This window comes from Dromiciops gliroides, chromosome 6 (genome assembly GCF_019393635.1).
Source record: "Dromiciops gliroides isolate mDroGli1 chromosome 6, mDroGli1.pri, whole genome shotgun sequence".
NCBI lineage: Eukaryota > Metazoa > Chordata > Mammalia > Microbiotheria > Microbiotheriidae > Dromiciops > Dromiciops gliroides.
Window position 1 is genome coordinate 207,627,542 of NC_057866.1, and position 19,798 is coordinate 207,647,339.

Below are 19,798 nucleotides of genomic sequence, written 5' to 3' on the forward strand. Positions count from 1 at the left end.
AATATTTCTTAATGAATTCAACCTAAAATTGCATGGTAGAACAATGTTTATATGGGAAACATACTGTAGAAAAGTCAACTGATTGACAACTAATGTTGTCTGAATCACAAGTAACGTCCAACTGCTTTACATGTATATCCTTTCTTGTGCTATCAGAAGCTAAAACAAGCAATGAGCTCTCCATTCCATACAAATCTGCAGCAGCTACATCTTCCAAGCCCAAACTACAGTGGCAGAAGTGTTCTTCAGACCTGAATGCAAGTGAAAAGGAAATCTCCATATTTCAAAATCCATTTAACTGTGCAAATGAGGAGCTCCCACCTAACCTTCAAATGAAAGTGATTGATCTGTAAGATAATGACATGGTGAGGGGCAGCTAGGTGGCACAGTGGATAAAGCACTGCCCTTAGATTCAGGAGGACATGAGTTCAAATCCAGCCTCAGACACTTGACACTTAACTAGCTGTGTGACCCTGGGCAAGTCACTTAACCCTCATTGCCCTGCAAAAAAAACAAAAACAAAAACAATGCAAAAACAAAACAATTAGATAATGACATGTTTTAACATATAAGTCACTTACCTCTCACTGCCCTGCAAAAAAACAAAAAAACAAGAGAAGAATCTAATAGAATTCTATAAATGCCTTACAGGAAATAAATATGGTCAATTAAAATCATGTGCTGATGGACAGATATCAGTATTTGGCAGCAGCTAGCTCTGTGGGGGAAAAAAAAAACATTTTCAAAGATGAAATAAATTAGCATTAACAGATGAACATTTGCAATCAATTTTGACGATAGAGAACTTTTGAACCCCAATTAAGAAATATATTACACCCCATCAGAAGAATGCTATTCTTCTGATCAGTAGATACTAAATTACAAAAAAAGTACTTGATTATTATTATTATTATATTTTGAATCTCAACAATAAAAAATGAGTTAAACTTTGTTTTCCCTCATTATTTGACTTCAAAATATCCTTGATTTTGCCTCTTGGCCAGCAAAACTTAAAAGAGTTACTCTCTGGCTCTTTTCAGAAAAAGTTTGCCAACTCCTGATATGTTCAATAACAAAAATACTGTAAAGACAATTACCTATGAAAGTCTTTGGAACTCTGATCAAATAGACCACCCGCCTCTTGATAGAGAAGTGATATACTCAGTGAAAATTGAGAAATATTTGGGGGAGAATGGCCAATGTGGGAAGTTTGCTTGGCTATATGTTTATAACATAAGATTCTGTTTTTCTTGCCTTCTCAAAGGGAGTGGGGAGCTGGGTGTGAAATAAAACAGATCTTCATTTGAAAAAATAATTATTTTATTTTCAAAAGAAAATTACAGACTCGGTCAAATAAGTTCTTAAAGGTGAAGGTTGAGGGTCCAAGAAAGGGCTTTCCAGGGCACATTGGCAAATGCTAACCAACAGACTTACAGTTCATGAGGAACTCACAATAAGACAGAAAGAAGTCTATGCCTGTTTAAAAGCAACTAGAAAAATATAGCTAAGCAACAAAGTATAAAGTCAGAAAAAAAAAGACTAGTAAAATTAAAAGCAACACTCTCTCCCTCCCTTCACTGGATTGGTAAGAGTAGGACAAGGGGGCAGCTAGGTGGCACAGTGGATAAAGCACAGGCCCTGGATTCAGGAGTACCTGAGTTCAAATCCAGCCTCAGACACTTGATACTTACTAGCTGTGTGACCCTGGGCAAGTCACAACCCCCACTGCCCCGAAAAAACCCCCACAAACAAACAAACAAAAACAAAAAGAGTAGGACAAGATGTTTTTGGAAAAACTAATAAAGCCATTAAAAGTAAAGTAGGGGGGCAGCTAGATGGCGCAGTGGATAGAACACCGGCCCTGGAGTCAGGAGTACCTGAGTTCAAATCCGGCCTCAGACACTTAACACTTACTAGCTGTGTGACCCTGGGCAAGTCACTTAACCCCAATTGCCTCACTAAAAACCAAAAAAAAAAAAAAAAAGTAAAGTAGGCAATTCATGACAAATGGAGAATAAAGGAAATTGTCAGAAAGTACTTTGCCAAATTATATGTTAAAAAAGTTAGACGTGGGGGCAGCTAGGTGGCACAGTAGATAAAGCCCTGGCCCTGGATTTAAGAGGACCTGTGTTCAAATCCGACCTCAAACACTTGATACTTACTAGCTGTGTGACCTTAGGCAAGTCACTTAACCCTCATTTCCCTGAAAAAAAAAAAGAAAAAAATTAGCAATGTGGAGGAAATGGGTGAATATTTACAAAAATGTTAAATGCCTAGATTAACAAAATAAGAAATAGACTAAGCAATCCGGTGTCAGGTAAAGAAACTGAACAACCCATAAATGAACTCCAAAAGGAAAAAAAACCCAAAAAACCCAGGACCAGATGGATTTAAAAGTAAAGCCTTTCAGATATTCAAAGGCAATTCCAACATTACAAAACCTTTGTGCAAAAATAGACAAAGGCCCCCTCCAAATTGTTTTCTATTATACAAATATGATCTTGATACCTAAAGCAGGGAGAGAGAAAGACAAGAGAGAAAAATGTTTCATTAATTCTTTGGTTGAGGGTGGGGAGGGTAGCAGTAGAAGGGATAATAAATATTTGTTTAAAAAAGAAAAAAAAACCCACTGGAGGAAATAAGAAATAAAAAAGCGTGTTTCCTACATGTAAGAAAGAGTCAATAAAATTGGGCTCTTAGAATTCTTAGGAGCCCCTGGAGACATTCACTACCTGGGACTTAAGCTTTTGGATTCCTTAGTTGGTGGGATCCTAGGGAAATTGGCCATTTTCCCATCCCATGGTGGACCATAGATGGATATGGAACACCGAGTAAAATGTCAGACTTATTCGATATGTTAGTTTTACAGAACTTTTTTCTCCTCTTTTTAAATTCTTTATTATTAGGGATAGCTCTCTAGCAAGAGTTGAGAGAGGAAGACACTGGGAAATGTACATGATGTAAAAAAAAGGTAGCAATAAAAATTTACTTTATTAAAAGAAAAAAAAAAGATGAGCATTTCTTTCTTTCTTTTTGTGGGGCAATGAGGGTTAAGTAACTTGCCCAGGGTCACACAGCTAGTAAGTGTCAAATGTCTGAGGCCAAACTTGAACTCAGATCCTCCTGAATCCAGGGCTGGTGCTTTATCCACTGCACCACCTAGCTGTCCCCCTTTCTTTCTTTTTTTTCTCCAAAGATAAGTACTTCCCAACTAGGCACCAATAACATTTTAGTGATGCAAAATGAATATTTCCTCTATTAGCCTTGAGATCAGGAATCAATAACAGCAAACATCAGTATTTGTTCATTCAATCAATCAACAAATGTAAAAATTTGTGTAAAGGCATCCCCAAAGGAAGTGACTTCTAAGGGAAACACACATGGAAAAGGATGATCCAATTACAGCTTAAAACAAAGGGGGGAAAATGGCCCATTTCCTTAGGATCCCACCAGCTAAGGAATCCAAAAGCCCCAGGGAGAGAACGTCTCCAAGGGCTCCTGAGAGCTCTTTATTACATGTAGGAAACATGATGCAGGATTGCCATAACAGAAGCCAGGCTTAGGGCTGCAGGGTAATTCTGGGGGCTGGATGTCTTTTTTCTAATGCAATCAGCTAAAGCCTCCATTCCAGCTGTGTTCCTCCACCATCAACTGTTAGCACTCCGGTTCCATTGAACCATTAACACCTATTATCTTTTTACAAGGGGGCATTTGCTTTCAATATAGCAAGAACCAAAGTAAAAATAATATTTCTTCTCAGGATCTTAGATGTGTACACTCTACCCTCTAACACCCCAGTCTTGGGGGAAAGTAGCCTTGGACTGACACTTTTTACACAGCATCGATAAGTTCATGTCCAACATGGTTAACGAATAAGTCCTTTTGTCACACACAGCGGGGCTGGGTTCCAAAGGATTCTCCTCTTTTCCTAGGCCTTCAATACTGGGCGGGCTGCAAAGCCTAACATGGTCTCAACTCCTGGGCCCCCTGAACTCTGGGACAACCAGACAGCTCCCTCTCCTCCCCTTCCAAAGCTTACAAGGTCACATTCACCTAAAACAACAAATGCCACAGCAGAAAACCAGGAGCCTTCTGGAGGGTACATGGCACAGTGCCTGGCACGTAGCAGGAGCTTGACAGGCGTTTGCTGATTAATTACTGATCAGTGGGGTCACACAGAAGCCTTAAAGGGAGAGGGCCCAAGGCCCCTCTGCTTACACTATTGTTTCTCCTCTCCCAAGAACAATGACCACAAAAAGTCTGCCAAACCAAGTCAGAGACAACCAAGCTGAACAAGAGCCTTCTGAATGCTGCCACGGAAGCCAACCAGAGGCTGCTATTCCCACGTGGATGGCAGACCACAGCCAGTTTCTGAATGTCTCCATATGTTCCAAAGTCTCCCATGGTCCTTCCATCAGACACCACCACAACTCTCCCAGAAGCAGGCTCCCCAGCCTTTTCCATGTGGGGAATGATGTCAGCTGAGCAGGGTGATGTCTTCTACACAAGTGCCAGTCCCCTGATAGTATCATAATCTTCATGGGGATAGACTGGGGTTTGGCAGTGAAACAGAATCACAGCAAAGTTAGGAAGTGTGGAGCTCCAGGACATGATCAAGAAGCAAAGAAAGGTACCCATAGGCACGTCGTTCTGCTGAGAGAGAAGAGCCACAAAGGTGTATTTCTTTGATCAGATTTGTTTCACTGTGTCCCCAATGGAAAGAGTCCTAGTAGAAGCAAGGACTCCATGTAGAAGTGAGGCCTAGGAAAAGCTGGACGTGTTGCACATAGAGTGGTAAAAGCATAGGAAACATTAGATAGTGGGAAATCTATCTTCTGATGGATTTTAGTATCTGGGATTACAATAAAATTGTACATGGCGACAGAAAACTATGTCAAGACTATCTATAAATACAAGTGAAAGTAGAAGGAAAAACCCTGTAAATTCATAAGAGTCACTGAGGTAAAATATTTCCCATTTGTACCAATTACTGTATAGCACAATAATTATAAAATCATAAGATCAACTATGCTGGACAGTCAAAATTTAATTGATTACAACACTGAAATGTGCTAATCTACAGTAAATTTTTTGGTGTTTTTTTTTTTTTGGTGAGGCAATTGGGGTTAAGTGACTTGCCCAAGGTCACACAGCTCGTAAGTGTCTGAGGCCAGATTTGAACTCAGGTACTCCTGACTCCAGGACCAGCTCTCTATCTACTGTGCCACCTAGCTGCCCCAAGTTTAAAAACAAAACAAAACAAAACCAAAACACATGTTGCATGGCTCTCTGCTTAGAGTTTCAAAAAGTAGAGAGAATATTAATCTGTACCACACCATTTAACACTTGCTTATATACTGCCCAACCAAGAAAGGTAGACTGTTAACCATCTTAAAACAATAAGAACAAAGTCGACTAAAAGGGTTATTATATTTTTTTTTTTTGGTGGGTGAGGCAATTGGGATTAAGTAATTTGCCCAGGGTCACACAGCTAGTGAGCTGTCAAGTGTCTGGGGCTGGATTTGAACTCAGGTCCTCCTGACTCCAGGGCTGATGCTCTATCCACTGGGCCACTTAGCTGTCCCCAGGTTATTATCTTTCAAACCCATACAAAACCACAGCACATTTATCTGTTGTCTTTATCAATGTGGTTATCTATATTTATGTAATCTATGTTGTTTTGTCACTTCAGTGTCTAATCGGTAATTTCTATTTGAATGTACCACTGTCAACTTGTATTCAGTATTTCCAAAATGAGACTCAATTATTCTATCGCCTCCTCTTTTCTCCCAAATTCCTTTTCTGTATTTCCTTATCTATTAAAAGTCCTAGTGTGTTTTTAATCTCTCAGGCTTGAAACTTTGGCAAATATTCAGCTCATCTTTTTCCTTCACGTTCCATATCTAGGCAGTTATCACATGCTGCTGATTTTCCCGTTGAACCATTTCTCATATCTATTCTTTCTTCTCTGTTCCCAATATCATCTTCCTCACTTCTACGAGTAATCTATAAAATAGATTACTACGAGAGTTGGTATCCTGACTGCAATTTTCTTAACTCTAGGAATCTGCTTAGCTCTGACAGGTGGATCTTCCTAAAACATTGTTGTGTCATGTCACTCTCCTACTCCTAAACTTTCAATGGTTCCCGCCCATCTACCTTTCAAACCCTCCAAGATCTGGCCCCACCTTGTTTCTCCAACCTGTAAATTATTAAAATGTAAGGCATCTTAAGATAAAATTTTGTTGATCTTTTTTATATATACCACTTAAATTTCTCCCTGAATAATACCCACTGTCCCTCCTAAGGAGCCTTCTCTTGTCACAAAGAATTTTTCAAGAAGAGGAAGAGAAAAAAAGAATCAGCAAAATCCAACCCAATACACTGAAAAATCTAACACTATACGCAACATTCCAGACCCATGAATCCTCCTCCACATCTCCCACCTCTACAGGAGAGCAGGGGGACATGCTCTCTCATAGCACTTCTTTGGGGTCAAGCTCATTCTCTAGTATTTTGCAAAATTCCTGTTTGATTGTTTTCAGGTTGTTGTTTCTTCCACTTACACTGTTGTGGGACCGTGTTTCTTGGCTCTGCTTAACTTTACTTTGCATCAGTCTATCTAAGTGTTCCCAGGCTTCTCAGTATTTCCATACTGCTATGCTTAGAGCACAGTACTGTAACATTACACTCATGTGCTATATTTTCTTTGGCCATTCCCCAATCAATGGCTATCCACTTTGTTACCATAAAAAGCACTACTAAAATTCATTGGGGGGCGGGGGAAGCAGCTAGGTGGCACAATGGATAAAATACCAGCCCTGGATTCAGGAGGACTTGAGTTCAAATCTGACATCAGACACTTGACACTTACTAGCTGTGTGACCCTGGGCAAGGCACTTAACCCTCATTGCCCCACCCCACCCCCAAAACACACACACACACACACACACACACACACACACACACTCATTGGGGCAGCTAGATGGTGAAGTGGATAGAGTGCTGGGCCTGAAATCCGGAAGACCTGAGTTCAAATCCAGTTCCAGACATTAACAAGCTATGTAACCTTGGACAAGTCACTTAACCACAGTTGGCTTCAGTTTTCTCAACTGTAAAATGGAGATAAAGCACTTAGCATAGTACCTGGCACATAGTAGGTACTTTAGAAATGCTTATTCCCATGGAGCAGCTAGGGGGCGCAGTGGATAGAGCACCAGCCCTGGAGTCAGGAGTACCTGAGTTCAAAGCACTTAGCATAGTAACTGGCACATAGTAGGTACTTAAGAAATGCTTATTCCCATGGAGCAGCTAGGGGGCGCAGTGGATAGAGCAACCAGCCCTGGAGTCAGGAGTACCGGAATTCAAAGCTGGCCTCAGACACTTAACACTTACTAGCTGTGTGACCCTGGGCAAGTCACTTAACCCCAATTGCCTCACTTAAAAAAAAAAAAGAAAAAAGAAAAAAGAAATGCTTATTCCCAATAAACCTTTTGGTGTATATTGGGCCTTTCTTTTTATCAATGACTTTCTGAAGGTGTATGCCTAGCAGTGGAATCTCTGAGTTGAAGCCAATTCTTGAAGGAAATTGGGGATTCCAAGTGGCAGGGATGGGGAAGGGTTACATTCTGAATATGGGGGAGAGGCAGTGCATAGGCATAGAAATGGGAAATAGGGTGCCATATATAAAGAATGGTAAGACCACAGATTGGATTGTTGATCAAGTAAAAGAGTGATGTGTAATAAGGATGGAAAGGTAGGTTGGGGTCAGGTTGTGAAGGGTTCTAAATGTTAGAAGAATTGACATTTTACCCTAGACATAATAAGTCACTGTATTTTCAGCAGAGCAGTGCACAGATAGATAGGCACTTAAGGAAAATCACTTTGGTTACTACACGGAGGGTAGACTGATATGGGGAAACCAAGCAGGAGGCTACTGAATAGTACAGAGTCAATGCAGAATGGAGCCTCCTTTCCACAAATTCAATTCTATTAGCACCAACTATGTACAATATTGTGATCTGGGCAAGGAGGACAGAGTTGAAAAGCAACAATTCTATACTTGAGGAATTTACAATCTAATGGGGGAGAAGGGAAAATATCATTTATATGATATAATTTAAAAAGTAAGTGATAGGGACTGCTAGGTGGCACAGTGGATAAAGCATTGGCCCTGGAGTCAGGAGGACCTGAGTTCAAATTTGACCTAAGACACTTAACACTTACTAGCTGTGTGACCCTGGGCAAGTCACTTAACCCCAATTGCCTCACCAAAAAAAAAAAAAGTATGTGATAAAGATCTGAAAGGGATCAAAGATGATTTAGTCACCCCCGCCCCTTATTTTACAGATGATGGGCACTGGAGACATCATCCCCAGGACAAAAGCAGATAAAGAGCTCTGAGAAAGTGTGCAGAGGAAGAGATCGCCTCCAGCTAGGGGAAGCAGAAAAGGTTCCCTGAAGGGCATGGCCGACCAGCTGGGCCTTAGGGAAAGAGGAGGATGATGCAGGAAGAGACCGGAGCTCAGCTAGTGAATGGTAAGGACGAGCTGGAACAGATGGTGAAGGAGGCTGGAGGTCCCCTTTTTAGAAGCTAATAAAAATATCAGCACTTGCGAAAGGACCCTTCAGTGGACCGCAGTATTTCTTTAAACAGCAGCTTTTACTAGATTTGAAAGATGATTTAATTCATAAAAATGGAACGTCCCTACACCTTTAAAACCATCATCTAGCATGTAAAGTGCGCTAAGCAGGGACACAGGAACACTGGAATGCTAAGCTTCTGAAGAGAGTTAGGAATGACAGTTGGCTAATGACGACACACTTCTTTCATCTTCGGGGTAGCTCGCGGGGTCTTTAGGCGGGACTATGTTCGGTGGTTTCAGCCTTCCTTTGATTACGTTACAAAGCTGTTCATTTTGGGGGATGAAAATCACTGATTTCAGAAGTTTCTTTAATCAACCAAAGCGAGGATGAGGAATCTGAGCCAACTTCCACAAAATGAACTGCCTTCATGGCCTCCGTGAATGAGGGCACATTCAATTACTCTTCTGATTTCCAGGGTTTATTTTTACTCACTGAAAAGGAAAGGAAGCTTGAGTAGACAATATCTGAAGAAATAATGAAACATAATATATTTCAGGAAGTGTGGGGCTTGTCAGAAAGCTTTACACGAAGATTCTATTAATAATGAGATCTCACAAAGCGGGCACAAATTTTGAGCCCACAGAAATAATTACATATAAATTGACTTGTCCTCAAATCACATCAGGTGAACTCCAGAACTATTTTTTTCATTGTCATTTCTTTCAAACTTCATGTGACAAAAGGATGGCTGCCAGTTGGTAATCTGGTCCTGAATTTTAACAGTGGCTGGACACACAAAAAATATGAATATTACTTGCATAGAGAGGCTTTCCTTATTTTCATACATAAATGTATAAAATCCATGTTAATTGAATTTATCTTAGTTCAACAAACATTCATTGAATTCCTGCTGTATGCAAAGTGTTGGGCCAGGCACTGAGCTCCAAATTCAGCTCAGTATTAAGTGTTTTTGTGCAGAGAACTCTACATTTAAGGAACTCTTCTGGCTTTACAAAGTACTTTTCCCTCAGGTGAGAATAGGATTAAGTCTATTTTATAAATGAGAAAACTGGGGCTCAGGGATCTGAGACAACTTATAGTAAGACAGACAGTTAAGCGTTGGGTCTGGGATATGAACCCAAGTATTCCAACTCCAATTTCAGCCCTCTTTCCACTTTTCAACGTTGCTTCTAAATCATTGTTGCCTTCACAGAACACAGACAAAAATGGTATACAATGATGGATTAATTAGCTTGTTAGAAAGAGGCAAGACAAAGTGCTCGGAGTGGTCCAAGGAAGGTCATTCTTTATTCATGGGGGAAACCAAGGAAGGATTCATTGGTCTTACACATATGAAATGTTAGTCAACAAACAAGTGCCTACTACATGCAGAGAACTAGTCTAGGCACTGGGTTAGACACACCATTTATATGCCATTGTCCTTCCTTTCAACAAGCTTGGTTTAATGAGGAGAAGAGATAGATGATAGCAAAACAGCTATAATGAATGATGCTATACAATAAATATTAGATGGTTCTGAAACAAGTTTCTATGTGAGGTCTGAGGGGAAAGACAAGTTATCTGGGAGAAGGAAGGGAATCAGGGTGAGCTTCCTAGAGGAGGCAGTGTTTAAGTTGGGCTTTAAAGGATGGACCTCAACAGTTAAAGATGGGGAGAAAGAGAAGACATTGAGCAAGAGTCAAAGGAAGGCAGAGTTCAAGTCACCTGCCTGATGGGGCAGTAAAAGGACTTGTGGATGCTATTCCTGAAATGCTGTGAAAGAACTATTTCAAGCCTCCTCTTTCTTCATTACACCTCTCACACTTTCTCCTTTGCTCTTCTCTTACTTTACTTTACTAAGATCCTTATAGTTTCTAAATCTGATGATCATGCTCTGACTCCCCTCAACCTCCCCCACCCCCAGCTTAATCTGGAGGAGAAAAGACCTCAGGAAAGCACGATTTATTTCAAAGATTTGAAGGGTTTAGGAAAGGGACGGGACATACTCTGCCAACAGACCAGAACTAGGAGTCATGTACAAAAAGTTGCTGCAAGGCAAATTTCAGCTCAATATGAGGAGAAAAAAATCCTAACAACTGGGGTTTTCTAAGAAGTGTGGGGTTTCCTGGCTATGAGGTGTTCTGAGGGCTCCAGGACTGCTTGTTCACATGCCGTCATGAGGAGAAAGTGAATAATTTCCCTTCCTAGTACAGGTTGATCTAGTTGGTCTCCTCCCACTCCAAGGTTCTATGAATTATACAATCTCTAAACTCACGAGACATATACAAATATCTAAAATATAATGTAAGTTGTTAAATGCTACAGGAATATGAGCAAAGTACTGTGAGACCACAGAAAAGAAACAGATTCCTTTGAGCTGAAGGGATGTGCAAAGCATGGAATAGAGGGGATTCACAGTGGACCTTGAAGAATGGGTAAAATGTTTTCTTATAGATGTGAAGGCATTCCAGATGGAGAGGAAGAGAATAGCTTTGGAAGTGGGAAAACATTTGTTGTATTTGGGAATGGTCAGCAATCAAGAACAAGGAACTTTGTTCTGTAGATAGTAGCCATTACAGGTTTCTGGGCAGGAGAATGGTGATAGAGGGGCACTTGAGAAAGATTATTTCAGCAGTAGTGTGGCAGTATTTGGGCAGCAGAGAACCAGAGGAAGGGATATTGGCTAGAGAGCTTCAAGGGTATGGGGAACTTCCAGGGGAGGAAACCAATGTGGGTCGGCCTCTTCTCTGCACCTGAGAGAATATTACAGAGGTACCTAGAACACTGAGAAGTGAAGTGACGAGCATAGAGACAGAGCTCAAACCCAAGGTCTTCTTGGCTCCTAGGCCAGCTCTCCCTGTGTGATGTCTATAAATCGTTACATACTAAAGTACTGGTGATATACACGTTGTTGTGGGGTTTTTAAATTGACCTATGAGGAGGGTGCTTTGATCAGGATAGAAAGGCCTCTTTAAGAAATCTCCTTTTGGGGGCGGATAGGTGGCGCAGTGGATAAAGCACCAGCCCCTGGATTCAGGAGTACCTGAGTTCAAATCTGGCCTCAGACACTTGACACTTACTAGCTGTGTGACCCTGGGCAAGTCACTTAACCCCAATTGCCTCACTAAAAAAGAAAAGAAAAGAAAAGAAATAAATCTCCTTTTAAGAGCAATTTGGACCTATGCCCAAAGAGCTATGGGACTGTGCATACCCTTTGATCCAGCAATACCAGTGCTGGTTTGTATCCCAAAGAGATCATAAAAAAAGGGAAAAGGACTCATATGTACAAAAATATTTATAGCAGCTCTCTTTGTGGGGGCAGAGAATTGGAAACTGAGAGAATGCCCATCAATTGGGGAATGGCTGAACAAGCTGTGGTATATGAATGTAATGGAATGTAAGAAATGATGAGTAGGCAGATTTCAGAGAAACCTGGAAAGACTTAAGTGGACTGATGCTGAGTTACATGAGCAGAACCAGGAGAACACTGTACATAGTAACAGCAATACTGTATGATGATCAACTATGATAGACTTAGCTTCTCAGCAATACAATGATCCAAGACAATTCCAAAAGACTCATGATGAAAAATGTTCTCCACATCCAGAAAAAAGAACTGTGGATTCTGAATGCAGACTGAACCATACTGTTTCTACTTTTGTTTTTTTCTCTTCTGAGGTTTTTCCTTTCTGATTCTTCTTTCATAACATGGCTAATGCAGAAATATGTTTAATGTGATTGTTACATATATAACCTATATCAGATTGCTTTCTGTCTTGGGGAGGGAAGGTAGGGAAGGAGAAAAATTTGGAACTAAAAACCTTATGGAAACAAATGTTGAAAACTATCTTTACAAGTAACTGGAAAATAATAAAAATACTTTTATGATTAAAAAAAAGAGAAATTTCCTTTTGTCCAGGCAGATCAACACCTCACCGGCAACTTAGTCTTCAAAAGACTGTAATTACATATAGACAGTAAGTATTGCACAGGTGAAAAGTAATTCGGGCTTGTTAAACTTGGATAAAGACAGTGGGACAAGTGCAAGATGATGCAGAACTAGAAATAATGTGACAACTGTGGGAGGCAAGTGACAGGGAGGAATCAAGGATGACACCAAGGTCTTTAACCTTATTGGAGAGTAGTAATGATTGCCACTAACAAATAGAAAATCAGGAGGGAGGAACCTGAGGAAAGGTAATGAATTTGAGGCATTAGGGGAACAACCAGAGAGTGATGCTAAACAGGCCATAAGAAAAGGGGCTTTAGAGATGCAGAAAGAAGAGTGATTGTAAAGTGACAAAGGAAGAATGTGGAGAGAAAAGGGAACTTGGGTCACTCTTGGGAGGGTGCCAGCATTTGGAGGGGAAATTGGTTTTGTTTTTTTTAAGTATTTCATTTTCCCCCAATTACATGTCAGAACGATTTTAACGTCTATTTTTAAAACTTTGAATTCCAAATTCTCCCCCTCTCTCGGAGGGTAAATTGAAAGAGAAAAAATGGGAGGAACAGAAACCAAGGAAAGCTAAGGGAGGAGTGAATAACCAGATCTTGGTATCACCTTCAAGGAGAATCAGGATTAAGAAAAGGCCTGCCTTCCTTCAAAACTCACCACCCTGAAGAAGCCTTTCCTGATTAACCCGTCCTAATTTTAATCACCTTATTCAACATCACTTCTTTTGCTTATTTAGTCTGCTTATATGAGCATAATCCAAATTTTATTGTTGCTTTATAAATGGGCTTAAGTCCAAGCCTTTCTGGTGGAGCCACACTGTGCGGGCTCTTACATCAGACGCCTGTGGCCACAGCAACAGCAGCAAGTATGAAGGGAGAGGGGCAGCTAGGTGGCACAGTAGATAAAGCACCGGCCTTGGATTCAGGAGGACATGAGTTCAAATCTGGCCTCAGACACTTGACACTTACTAGCTGTGTGACCCTGGGCAAGTCACTTAACCCTCATTACCCCCACCCCCCCAAAAAAAGAATGAGGGGAGGACAGCAGGGGGAGTTGTGGCCTGAGAGGGTAGGACAGATTTGATGGGAATAGCTTTTTTTTGTCTGAAGCAGGTTCTCCACTACTTTGATATCATATGTATCACTGAGTGAACAAAGGGATGCTTACTTCTTCAAAAAAATATAAATCAAAATAAACATCACCACCTCTTATTTTATATCCTAACAAATTCTTCCAGGTTTCCCCTACCATATTACAAGGTCTCATGAGACCTAGGTACAAATCCTGGCTGACACTATGGGACTATAGTCACAACCTCAAGCCCCAGCATCCTCATTTGTAAAATGGGGAAGCCAAGCCTTGTACTGCTGGCCTCACCGAAACAGAAGGAAAGTATTCTGCAAACATTTAAGTGTGACATAAATTCCAGGAGTTTCTGATTTCCTGTCCCAACTGTTTTTTATTAGTTAAATTTAAGACAGCAAGGTATAAGGGAAAGAGCAATGACCCTGGTAGTAAAACTCACGATCTTCCTCAAGCAGAGGGCTAGACGATAGGTGTAACATGCCAGATCTGGCAAAGCGGTTGGTGTGTTTTGTTTATACGGTTTTTTTAATTACAAGAGGGGCTTTTATTCAGTGGGTGGGGATAAGGAAATAATTTTTTTAAATATATCAACAAAACATTTATGAAAAGGAAAGAGCCCCGCACCTGGCATCTGCCTGGGTTTGAATCCTGCTTCTAACACCAGACCTGAGTCTATTAGGAAATCACTTAATTAAGGACTGAGCTTCTTTTTCTGAATAAAAGGGGACAGAGAAGCAGAGGATAGATCTTAAGAGTCAGGAGATATGGATTTGAGTTTTGCCCCAACATATATACTGTGTGATGATGGACTGGGCACTGAAGCTTTCAAAGCCAAGACTATTACAGAGAAGTTGAGAGCACCAGGGGAAGGCCTCTCCATACTCAGGGTGAAAACACAGGGACAGACCCATTTCCCCCAATTTACAATGGGGATGGATGATAATTCCCCCCTCACAGGGCTGTTGAGAGGATCCAATGACATAAAGTACATTGCAAACTTTAAAGTATTAAATACATGTTAGCTACCATTATTTAATAAACTTTTAAAATAAATTGTGATCTATTTCCTATTCTTCAGACTCAACATTTAAACAGATTGGGCTGGAGTTATTATAACTGCAATGTCTTTATCTCACCATTCTCCTTTCCTCTAATCTGATGCTGAATTTTACCTTTGATCTAACCAATGATCCAAGCACATGTGGCCAACAGGATTCAGAAATGACTCCATGCTAGTAAACCAGTCATTTCCTGTGCTAAGATATGATCAATTTCAATCACATCTGGTACCATCTTCTTTTATTTGAGGAAACGGTTCATTATATAGGAGATTAAGGTTTCTGAATAACCTACAAGACTTTAGCCTCTTTCATTTTTTTTTTTTTTTGGTGAGGCAATTGGGGTTAAGTGACTTGCCTAGGGTCACACAGCTAGTAAGTGTTAAGTGTCTGAGGTCGGATTTGAACTCAGACCCTCCTGACTCCAGGGCTGGTGCTCTATCCACTGTACCACCTAGCTGCCCCAGCCTCTTTCATTTTTAAATCCTGAATGGTATTTTTCAACATCTCTTGCCATTTTCCCTTATGCACAGAGTGATCTTTTCATTGAAATTATGAAGTACTATATGTTGACATGGTTTGAAGAATGTTGCTACATTATTCATAGAATTTATCTACTTCTTCATCCTCTGTAAAAGTTGTTGCCAGGGAAGCTAGGTAGTGCAGTGGATAAAGCACCAGCCCTGGATTCAGGAGAACCTGAGTTCAAATCTGATCTCAGGCACTTGACACTTACTAGCTGTGTGACCCTGGACAAGTCACTTAACCCTCACTGCCCTGCCCGCCCCCCAAAAAAAAGCTGTTGCCACTTAAGCTGTAATTATTATTACAGTGGTCTTTTTTGCCTATGCTCACTATGAGCACTACACAGCAGAAAAATAAGAGGAGAAAAGTCTGAAGAAGCATAAAGGTGCCAAACAGGCTTTTATTTGTTAAAGCCCAAAGGAGCATTTTGTGGAGCTTATCTGCAGTTTAAATCCTCTTTAATTCTGAAGAGATACTGGGAGGCAAAACCTGATGTGCAATAATACATATGTATCGATGTACTATCTGCTTTAACGTTTTGGAGAGAACCCCAATGGCCTGGCCTCTGCCATGTACCAGCAGTGACCCGGGAGAAGAGGGCAGGCAGCCTTTCTGGGTAAAGGGATTTCTCTAGCTGCCAAGTGGGTTACTTTCAATATCTATCTACCACAAAGAGCTGAGCTGACAGCAGTCTGTAAGCCCTATGGGCCACTTCAACGGACTGGTGATCTCCTTAATGCAGAAGGCATTGTTGTCTTCTCCACCTGTGAAATTGTGGGCCTAACTCACTGATGGTGTTCGGTGCCTGCCCCAGGCACACCCACCAACACACTCATTCATTGGACTGACCAACTACAGATTAGCTTTTGGGTTTTTTTTGTTTGTTTTTGTTTTTGCGGGGCAATGACGGTTAAGTGACTTGCCCAGGGTCACACAGCTAGTTAAGTGTCTGAGGCTGGATTTGAACTCAGGTCCTCCTGAATCCAAGGCCAGTGCCTTATCCACTGAGCCACCTAGCTGCCCCTACAGATTAGCTTTTGGATGGCAAGTATTCTCTATCTATTCAGTTTTCCAGTGTGGATAATTAGACGGAATTCATAAATGACAATATTATTCAGGAGGATCTGAAATATTTTAAGGCTTCATAAAATCAGCATAATGTGATCTGGAATCTGGTTCATCTGGAGGACCCTTGTCATCCACAGAAATTCCTCTTACCATTTGGACCTTGCCCAGGCCTGATCTGATATCCACAAAAACAGAGGCAAAGGCTCTGTGTGGGCAGTCAGACCATAGGCTGTTCACAATGAAGGTAAAAATTAACATCAAATTAGAAAAGATGTAAAGCTGAAAAGATAGAACAATTGCATCAGCTTCAAACTGACTTATTCAATGGAAAAAAAAAGCAAAGATATTGGCCTCATTTATCACTATTCCTGAAAAGGTTTAACTTACATAAAGTCACCACAAAAATGAAGCCAAAAAAGCACTGAAATTACCTTAGCCAGAAATTCTTGATCTTCTTGTCAACTGGAGAAAAATGGTATCCAAGAGCAACACCAATTTAAACTAACCCTGGAAGACAGCAAAAAGCAGTGGAAGGAAAGTAAGTCTATGGAAAACAGTGTGAGGCCTGTCACTTCAAAAGCATTCTGAGATGAAGCTGACAGGACAGCAAATAGATGGGAAATGGAGCAAATGTGTAATGTTTTTTAAACAATCTACCTTTTAAAATCTCATTTTACTGATATCTTTGCTTTTACATCATCTTCATTCTTAAATATCTTTCCCCTTTCCCTTTAATAAAGTGAGCCATCTCTTTCAACAAGTAACAGACAAAGGGGCAGCTAGGTGGTGCAGTAGATAGAGCACCGGCCCTGGAGTCAGGAGGACCTGAGTTCAAATCCAGCCTCAGACACTTAACACTTACTAGCTGTGTGACCCTGGGCAAGTCACTTAACCCCAATTGCCTCACTAAAAAAAAAAACACAACAAAAACAAGTAACAAAGAGAAAACCCCCTCCCAAAATGGACCAGTCTATGATATCTAAGAAGGGAGATACATTTCTTCAACTCTTCTCTGGGAATAACTGTTGTAATTGTAATTCCAGTGTTTAGGTTTTTTTTTTCTGCTTTCACTGGCACAGTCATTAAGTATATGTTCTCCTGGTTCTGTTTATTTAACTCTGCATTATGTTCATATGCGATCCAAACAATCAATTAACAAGTATATGTTAAGCCTCTACTGGGTGTGAGGAACTGGGCTAGGTGCTGAGGATACAAGTACAAAGAATGAAACAATCCCTATTCACAAGGACCTTACATACAGCATAAAGACAAGGTTAATCAATATAAATATATACCCAGGAAGTGGAAAGTGCCCAAACTGAAGAGTTTACAGACCATATTACTACTTAAAAAAAGGCAACTGAAATAATCTCCGTCACTACCAACCCTTATACTTACTGTTTTGATTTTTCTAAAATCTTTAGGAGAATAAAATGCAGTAGAGAAAGTGCTGGGTTTAGAATCAGAAGGCCTGGCTTCAAAGCCATCTCTGCACTTGCTACATCGCTTAACCTCTCTGGGCCTCCTTCCTTACCTGTAAAATGAGAGGGCCGCCCTAGATGGTCTTTCAAGTCCCTTCCAACTCTAAATCTCTGAGCCAATGATTCCTGGGGGAGCCTTTATACGTGTTCCCAAGTTTCTCTGAATTCTTCACATTAGTCATTCGTTACAACACAGAAATATTCCATTTATTCACATTCTATGATTGGTTTAGTTATTCCCAAACAATGGACGCCTATTTTAACAATCTATTTTTGTTCTCCAAGACAGAAGTCCCAAAGTGGGGCCCTAACACTTCAAGATCTTGTTATACTGCACAACAAAATCAAAATGATGCTTTAAATGAAGTTGGGAAAAGCAGCAGGACTAGACCAAACAAATAATGACAAAATCAATGCTGGAAGCAACACAATTTTGAGGGTATGAAAGCTTCATGTAAAAAGGCTATCTATCAGTAAGTATTTAAGTGCCTACTGCCTGCCAGGTATTGTGCTAGGTGCAGGCGATACAAGTATAAAGAATGAAACAATTTCTACTCACACAAGTACATAGAAAACTATATGCAACAAAGAAATAAGGCTAATAAATACAAACATATACAAAGGAAGAAAAAGTTATCTTTAAAAATTCTCTCTCTCTTCCTTTCACTCTAAAGGTTTCTCAGATGAAAATCTAAGAGGAAACACAAGTAATTTTCCATAAAAGACATCATAATAAAGAACTGGCCAAAAGATAGAGAGAATACCAAGACTCTATTCTACTTGTTGATTACCAAAAAAGCATTTGACTCAGTGGAACAAAATGCAATCTTTTAAGTCTTTCCTCTAGAAAGGACCATGTAACGGATATCTTAAGGTCATACAAGATTTCTTGATAAATGCAAACAGATGGTTTTGTTCACCAATCCTCTATTAATGTTGAAGGAGGAATGAAATATTAGCTATTTGCTAAAAATGGGAAATATTAAAAAATCACTGAGTCAATAATTAGTCAACTGAGCTGGGTTTTTGTATATATTTGTTTTTTGGGGGGTGTTTTCATATAGTATAAGAAATACTCCCATTAACAGCGTAATCTTGAAGAGAAGAGCTCTGTGGAAATCCAAAGAAAATGTGAATGGTGCCACACTCTTGAAAGCAGGGAAGCATACAGTAAAGGCTCTATCTGCCTTGAAATGTGTAAACTTCTGGCTGGCTGGAGCTTCCAATCTGTAAGGGGGGGGGGTTAAAAAAATCCCCCAGGTTCATTAAGCCCCGTGTGGGCCAATCTGTAAGGGCCTGCCCCTTTCCCAACTGCTTCTCCCAGACTAACAAGAAACAAGATTAAAAAGCCTCCTTTCAATTAAAGCAAAAAACAGGGTTTATTGATAAGAATAAACTTTGAGATAAGGATAAAGAAAAGCAAGAAATACGACCTGTGAACTTGATAAAAGCTGTTTCGCCTTTAACGTTCTCTATCCCCCTGGGCTTCTTCTTGCCTGTGGGTGTAGCTGCTGCCACCTGTGCTTCCTCTGGTCTCCCTTCTCTGGTCGCTCCCCCTTCACTCTCCTGCGTCTCCTTCCCCTCCTTCTACCGACGACCCCCTCTTCACTCTGCCTCCCCTGAGCTTCTTGCGTCTCCTCCACTTCTTCTACTGACCCCCTCTCTCCTTTTCAGGTCACTCTTTCGCTCCCCTCTGCTCTATGTCTCATGGTCTCCCCTCTACCAACCTCCCGACTGTTTTACATCTCATTCCTAAAAAACCCTTCTCTCTCAGGTTACTCGAGCAACTGCCCACACACTCCAAGCTAATTAGTTGGCTGTGCCCAAGGCTGGCCAGGGCTTGGGGTTTTTCTGTGCATACTCCGGCTTGGCCGGAGGGAGCTGGTGCACAGGTTTTCTGTGCATATTGGGGCATGCCTGAGGCTTGCGGTGGGGGGGGGCAGAGGGAGCTGGGCAGGGTGCGCCTGAGGTTTTCTAATTTTAGCCAAAGATGGGGGGGTTCCCAAATCAATTCTTATAGTATCTTGTGCCACTTTGTT

At 40.8% G+C, this 19,798-nt stretch overlaps 1 long non-coding RNA gene across 1 annotated transcript in view; it reads right to left on the minus strand.

Annotated features, from left to right (window-relative positions):
* Window positions 1-8,977: 8,977 nt before the first annotated feature.
* Window positions 8,978-19,798, minus strand: part of LOC122732523 — a 28,163-nt gene continuing 17,342 nt past the window's right edge. Inside the window, exons 6-7 of the long non-coding RNA XR_006353627.1 lie at window positions 16,710-16,785; window positions 8,978-9,077 (exon numbers count right to left, since the gene is read on the minus strand). This is a non-coding gene — a long non-coding RNA (uncharacterized LOC122732523). The remainder of the gene's footprint in view (window positions 9,078-16,709; window positions 16,786-19,798) is intronic.